General features: G+C 39.5%; 1 pseudogene; it reads right to left on the reverse strand.

The window, feature by feature from the left end:
- LOC135276464 (small nucleolar RNA U3) lies at positions 1-255 on the reverse strand (annotated as a pseudogene).
- Between the last annotated feature and the right edge of the window lie 7,887 nt (positions 256-8,142).

The raw sequence follows: 8,142 nt of genomic DNA on the forward strand, positions 1-8,142 counted from the left end.
TCAGACTGCATCCTCTCTCTCTTACTTTCCCAGAGGAAAAGCTGAACAGTTCCCAATGGCAAATGGAAGTTGCAGTGAAGCAACACCCAGAGCCAGTGTCAGGCTCCAGACAGAACGCTGCGCCTGTGATTTCCCAGATCCCAGGCAAAAAAACAAACCAAACCAAACAAACAAAAACCACAAAAAAACCAGCAAGACACAAGAGAAACTTCTCTAGCAGCGAGCTATAGAAGTGATCCCTGAAAGCACAGTCTTTGTAAGGTCATTTTAATGACTATTTTTCTCCTCAGGAAATAGGTAAGCCCTCAGCAGTATCAAATAGCCTGGCAGAATAAAAGGCAGATTGAGTCAGCCTTTGCTGTGACCATTAACATATTTAATTTGGTGACACCAAACAATCCTGCCTTTTATGAAAATGTCTACAATCCATCTTGTTTTTTACCACTTTAGAGTTGACAAACTCCACATGGGAACAGAGTATTCTTCTTTTTTTTTTTTTTGAGATGGAATCTTGCTCTGTCCCCAGGCTGGAGTACAGTAGCACGATCTCGGCTCACTGCAACCTCTGCCTCCTGGTTCAAGTGATTCTCCTGCCTCAGCCTCTTGAGCAGCCAGGACTACAGGTGCGTGCCACTATGCCCAGCTAATTTTTGTATTTTTAGTAGAGACGGGGTTTCACCATGTTGGCCAGGATGGTCTTGATCTCCTGACCTCATGATCCGCCCGCCTCAGCCCCCCAAAGTGTTGTTATTACAGGCATTAGCCACCGCGCCTGGCCAGGAACAGAGTATTCTGAAACAGAACTCTTAAAACCGTATTTTTCACCTCTTCTATTTATTTATTTATCTATTGATTGATTGATTAATTGGTTGACTGAGACAGGGTCTTGCTCTGTCACCCAGGCTGGAGTGCAGTGGTGTGATCATGGTTCTCTGCAGCCTTGACCTCCTGGGCTCTAGCTATCCTCCCACGTAGCTCAGATTACAGGCGTGTCTCACCAGGCCCAGCTATTTTAAAAAATATTTTGTAGAGATGAAGGTCTCACTTTGTTGGGCTGGGATGGTCTCAAACTCCTTGGCTCAAGAAATCCTCCCGCCTTAGCCTTCCAAAGTGCTGGAATTATAGGCATGAACCACCACACCTGGCCTGTTATTTTTAAAGAATGAGAATAATGTGAGCTGGGAATGCAGCTCACATCAAACATAAACATAAAAAGAGAAATGCACAAAGTAAGAGATGAAATCACTCACAAGGCTGATAGCATGAACTTCTAGATTCCCTGAATACCCTTCCAGTTCTAATAGCCTATGTTTTAATTCCCTAGGAATATATTCTTTAATTTCTCATAATTACAAACAAATGCTCCCTGAAAGAAAAATTTATGCTTAAGAGAGTATTCAGTTACAGTGTTAAAATCATATCCGTTCATTTTTCTCTGAAACTCTTTGAAAATGTCCCTATTCAGTTGTTTGTGTGTACTTCTCTAGCAGTGCTGAAGGGAGAGAGATAAAAGAGGCGGTGCTCACAAATGTAGGTGATTGGGGCTGTGACAATGACCATGAGCTGATGGCCTGAGTCACACAAGCTGGAAAACAAAGTTTTTCCCTAAGGAGTTGGACTTTTGAAAACTTTGTATTGGCTGTTTTTGGAATAAGTCATTTAGGACCAGCATTATGGGCAGGAGGATTCAGGGTGTATGAAGGAGAAACAAAGTTTTTCTACAGCAAAAGAGGAGGAATTTGCATTTGCAAAATGTTACACTCTTGTTTTATCTGTCACTGAACATGTCTGGGCAGTGGCTGTTCTGTCAAGTCTGAGTCCTGAAAAGGGAAAGAGAAAGAGATTTAGGACAAGGTAAAATGATACACAAAACAGCATTCCCCCCAGCTTCTTCATTGTCTCCATACTTCTCCTAAATGGAGTAAATGCTGAACAAGCTGACTTTTTCCCATCATTCCTGTAAATAAGGATATGACTCACAGACCTTGCAATCTCTAAAATGCCGTAGATACTACAGTGATGTGATTATTTAAAAATAGCTGGGGAATAAAACAGCAAGAAATTGGTCCTGGGTAAGTTAGGATGGATTCTTTTTTGTTTTTGTTTATCATTTAAATTGTTATTGTATCTCACCCTAAGTATTCTGACAACCTCCAGTTTGCCAGACAAATCTTAAGAATTTATGAGTTCTGGAAACTAACAATATGAATATGCTGGTCAGATCTTAGATTCCAGGCCCTCCCCTCTCCCCGACAAAAAAACCCAACAAGACACAAGGCTCACCATGGAGTCACTGTGATTTGCAGGCAAATATGGATTTTGTTATATGATCTCCTTTTCTATAAAGCTCAGAGAGATGAGTGTTGACAGCACTTAAATACACTGACCCCCACCTCCAAATAACACGAGTGTTGGTAATAACAGTAATTTCTATTAAGCCTACTGAATGGCTTTTGTTGATCTTTAACCTAACTAGAAATGGGAAACAAATGACCTCTTTGTAATCAGCCAACTGCTAAAACTCCCCTAGTAGTAGTATTCAGCAAAACTAGGTGTGAGTTTGAGATTCAGGATTAAGGTTCAAGTAGGAAATCTCCATTTACCCTGCATCTCAGTCTTACACTGTATCAGTCAGGGGCTTGGGAGGAAAGAGGAGAACACTTAAGAAGGGATGAAAATCTACAAAGAACTAAAACAAATTTACAAGAAAAAAATAACCTCATCAAAAAGTGGGTGAAGGATATGAACAGGCACTTTTCAAAAGAAGACATCTGTGTGGCCAAGAAACATGAAAAAATGCTCATCATCACTGGTCATTAGAGAAATGCAAATCAAAACCACATTGAGATACCATCTCATGCCAGTTAGAATGGTGATCATTAAAACATCTGGAGACAACAGATGCTGGAAAGGATGTGGAGAAATAGGAACACTTTTACACTGTTGGTGGGAGTGTAAATTAATGCAACCATTGTGGAAGACAGTGTGGCAATTCCTCAAAGATCTAGAAATAGAAATACCATTTGGCCTAGCAATCCCATTACTGGGTATATACCCAAAGGATTATAAATCATTCTGTTATAACAACACATGCACATGTATGTTCATTGCAGCACTGTTTACAATAGCAAAGACTTGGAACCAACCTAAATGCCCATCAAGGATAGACTGGATAAAGAAAATGTGGCACATATACACCATGGACTACTATGCAGCCATAAAAAAGGATGAGTTCATGTCTTTGCAGGAACATAGATGAATCTGGAAACCATCATTCTCAGCAAACTGACACAAGAACAGAAAATCAAACACAGCATGTTCTCACTCATAAGTGGATGTTGAACAATGAGAACACATGGACACAGGGAGGGGAATGTCACACACTGGGGTCTGTTGAGGGGTGGGAGGCTAGGGGAGGGGTAGCAGGGGGTGGGGAGATTGGGAAGGGATAATATTAGGAGAAATACCTAATGTAGGTGACAGGAGATGGAGGCAGCAAACCACCATGACATGTGTATACCTGTGTAACAATCCTGCAAGATCTGCACATGTACCCCAGAACTTAAAGTATAATAATAATAATATTTTAATAAGAACTAAAAAAAAAATTAAAAAAAGAAAGGGTGAAAAAAAGAAAACTTAATGAAGGGATTATTTATAAAGTTAGAGGAAGAGTTAAGGGAAATAAGAAGGGTCGATGAGGCTATTGGGGTGGTGACTTCAGGGAAGTCTTCCCTAGGCTTTCAAGAGCAAGCCAAGGACCATTGACATTCCTCACAAAGTTGCATTTTGGTGTAGGAGCCAGGCCACAGTCAACCTAGGGCTTAACAGAAAATCTCTTTCTCCTTCTGTCCTTCCATCCTCTCCTGCTGGCTCCCACTGGCCAAGCCCAACTAGAAACCAGAGGAAAAGGGAGCCTGGTTGCTGAGGTCCATACAGCCAGTCTCCCAGGATACAGAGCAAGATGAAAGGCTAGCGAGTGAAACTGCAAGGGAACATGGACAGTGTCGGGCACAGACAGCTGACAAACTAAAGAGATGGACATGCTTCAGAAAAGAAAGCAGGACACTCAGGCCTGTGATTTTAATCATGGGACCTTGCCTAGTGGTAAAGCCTCATTCAATGTCTGGAAATCCGAATCAGAAGGACCAGCAGTAGTACCAGTTCTTCCCTAGGAATGGATCAAAGGTAGGTCCGATGGATATGGTTTGTTTGTCCCCACCAAAACTCATGTTGAAATTTGATCACTAATATGGTGGTGGTAAGAGGTGGGGCCTAGTGGGCGGTGTCTGGGCCAGAGACATGGCCTTATGAATAGTGCAGTTTTTTATGTAGTGAGTTCTTGCTCTTGTGAGACTGCATTAGTTCTTGTTGGAATGCATTAGTTCCCTTGAGTGTGAGTTATTATAAAGTAGGATTTCTGTTCCTGTTTGGTCTTTTCTTTTCTCATTTGTCTACTTCCCCTTTGACCTTCTCTGCCCTGCCGCATTATGACACAGAAGAGAGTCCTCACCAGAAGCCATGGCCATAGTTTTGAACTTCCCAGCCTGCAGAACCATAGACTAAATACACTTCTTTCCTTTGTAAATTACCCAGTCTCATGTATTCTGTTATAGCAAGACAAAATGTACTAAGACAGTAGGGTTGCTAGGGAAAATACAGGCACCCAGTTAAAATCGAATTTCAGAAATTAGATAAACAATACTTTTTTATTTTAGTGTAAGTATATCCCAAATATTGCAGGGGATATACTTAAAGAGTTGTTGTTCATTTGAAATTCAATTTTAACTGGGCATCCTGTATTTTTATAAATTCAGGTGTTTCTAAGGGCACTTCCTTCTCACTAAACATACTAGAATTAGAATTTGAATATTGTATAATATTTCTGAAACCTTATTCTTTCAACACCAATGTTTGAAAAGTTAAGTATTCCCAAACTAACTAAGTAACTAAGTAACTAACTAACTACATCAGTTAGGATTAGAATTACTTGTGAAGGACACTGTTTCATAGTCAAAGAAGTTAGAAAAACACTGGACTAAAAAAAAGTTAAACAGTTCTCACAGCTTTAGGATTTCTCCTGGGACTTAATACTAACATGCATCATGACAACAGTAATAGTGTTTCCATGCTTTATTTAAAAACCATTACAACAAAGAACAGGCCCAATATTCTTCTGTTCTGTTGTGACCATAGGTTTCCATTGAAATGTGGTTTAAATATTAAAAAGTCGTTTTGGTGTCTACCATGTTAAATCAGAATTTTACTATTATCTCATAATCTTGATTTAAAGCTAAATTTATATTTATAAAGATGTTTTAAAGCTCTCTATAAATGTCTGCAAAGTGATAGCATTGTATTTAATAAGCTATTAAATTATTTGCTTGATACTAGTTTTGCTTAGCTTAAATAAAGAATCATTTAAAACCAAATCACCATCTAAGCAGGGGCAATCATAGATTATTCAGAGAGAAAAATGAGAATGAAAACATCAGTCCTCTCTGCTTCTTAAGATTATAATTACTGTGAGGATACAAATTACCCTCTCTGTAGAGTTGGTGGGCTTTCCACAATTTTCTCCCTTTCCGGTTATATTTTATCGAATTTATTGACCAGTCTGTAATTCCATCCTGTTGTGCGCAGTGGGAGGGAAAGGAAGGTACATCAGTTAGGATTAGAATTACTTGTGAAGGACAGAAAACTGCCAAATAACAGTGGCTTAAACAAGGTGGAAGTTTCCTTTTCTCAAGGCTCTTCTCCATAAAATCTCCAGGGCCTCAAACTTCTCTGCCATTATCAAGCAATGTTCCTCAATCTCATGGTTCAAGATGGCAGCTTACATGTTCCAGGCAGCCAGAGGAGGAAGGAACAAAGAAGGGGCTGAGACAGTTGGTTGGCTGGCTGTCCTGGAAACTGACATAAGATGCTTTCAGTTACATGCTTGAAATGATTAATTTTATGTATCAACTTGACTGGGCCACAGGATGCCCAGATATTTGGTCAAACAGTATTCTGCATGTGTCTGTGAGAGTATTGTTGGATGAGATTAACCATTGAATTGGCAGACTGAGTAAAGCATATTTTCCGTCCTAATGTGGGTGGGCCTCATCCAATCTACTGAACACCTGAAGAGAACAAAAGGTTGACCCTCCTATGTATTCTTCAAAGTATCCTACGAGTAAGAGAGAACTCTTCCTGCCTGACTGCCTTGACCATGGGACATGGGCTCTTTCTTGCCTTCAGTCTCAAACTAAAATACTGGTCTTTTCCTGGGTCTTGAGCCTGCCAGTCTTTGGATTGGAACTACACCATGGCTCTTCTGGGTCTCCTGCTTGCTGGCTGATGATTTTGGTACTTGTCAGCCTTCATAATCTCATGAGTCAATTTCTTATTATATATCAATATCTATCTATCAATCATTGATCACTTCTTTATCTATGGGTTTTGTTTCTCTGGAAAATACTGACTAATACTATTGTCTGGAACTTAGTATGGAAGAGGGAAAGTATATGGGGTCAAAAGTATAGGAGTGCAGCTAAAAGACTTTGCTGCAGGAGAGGAGTTGAAGTCATTGAGGGCAGTTTGAGTTGGCAATGATGTTGATGCAGCATTTTATTTCAGGAGCTGATCAAGAGTATTGTCATTTTAGCAGTTTGGGTCCTTCCTTTATCACATTGAATATAGTGTCTTCCTCTGTCCGACCAGATGAAAGTTTATGAAAGATACTAATCATTTCCAAATTCCTTCATTTTTACTATTTACCCAGATTATTTTAAATACAGTATCTCTATAAATAGCACTTGTCCATTAATATATGTTTGTGTTTATATGATTTTTGTGTGTGTGCATGTGTGTGTGCGCGCGTGTGCGTGCAAAACATGGAAATAGGATATTTGGTCTACCTTAATCCCTGGGATGAAAGTAATGGTGATCACTTTCATACAGCAAGTAATAAACTCCCAAATTATTGGCATTTCCTTTTTCTTACACTAGACAGAGTCGAGGGTGAAGGATAATAAAGAAAAGTTTTGACCATAGTGCCCAATTACCTTCCTCAGTTCCTAGATTGGAATTTTCAAGCCTTTCACTGACTAGGAGTAGATGTTGCTATAATATCAGCCGTCTAGTCCTTGAATTCAGAAACAGCTATCCAAGCTCTTATAAGAACTGATGATAGGAACTTGCATCTCTTCTCAAGTTCTGCACAAGAACCACTTGTCCATAGCTCTTGCTGGTTATCGCTCAGCTGTTTCTTGCCTGCTCTTCTTTCCATGTGCAGTGAGAGCATGGGAGTTTGGAACCTCAGTTTGGTTTGCTATTGTTGGGACATCAAACTAATCATTAGGAGGAAAGTTGAATAAACATTTACTTTTGACTTTTAATTGGTTACTAAACTTAAGAGAGCTTTACTCAGCAGCAAGACCAACTACATAATTTACAGGGCCCTGTGCAATGTGGAAAATTTGGGTCCCTTGTTTCAAAAATATTAAGACTCTCAAAATAGTGACAGACCTTTAAGGCCAATTCAGGGTCCTCCTGAGTGCAGGACTCTGTGTAACTGCACAGATAGCATAGCTAGGATGCAGACGCTGCTCAACATTATACATTTAGTATTTTAATGTCTTTGAAATCCGTACAAAACTCTTACCTCCTCTCCTCTCACCCAGGTTCCCAACTCTTCTGTTTTTTCTTTTTCTGCACAACTTCACTTGTGTACAATACTATGAAACATAACAGGGTCTGATGAGAAAGTATTAATTGGCTTTAACCTAGGGTTTTTTTTCATTTTTATATCTGAATATCAGTGCTCATAGCCCTTTTCCCTGTTTTCTGACTTACCCTAATACAACTCTGTATCTTACAAAGCTTCCTAGTCCTGTATATGCATGTGGTGAACACTTGTGTGGCTATTTGCAGGCGATGGATTAATATCAATAAATTGAGAGTATTCTTCAAAGGTCCTTGACATTGAATATGAAAAAATGATCTGTAAGAATTAAGTCATCCACATGTAGCACAGATGAACTAATTACCAAGGGAGATGGCATGTATCTGGATCATAAAAGACTTATAAGGCAAATGAAAGGCATGCATTCCAATCAAAGTACTTTCTGATTGCTTTATTTCCTGAAATACTCTATT

This window comes from Aotus nancymaae, unplaced genomic scaffold, assembly GCF_030222135.1.
Source record: "Aotus nancymaae isolate 86718 unplaced genomic scaffold, 86718_ANA_hifiasm-v0.15.2.pri h1tg000022l_1, whole genome shotgun sequence".
Taxonomy (NCBI): domain Eukaryota; kingdom Metazoa; phylum Chordata; class Mammalia; order Primates; family Aotidae; genus Aotus; species Aotus nancymaae.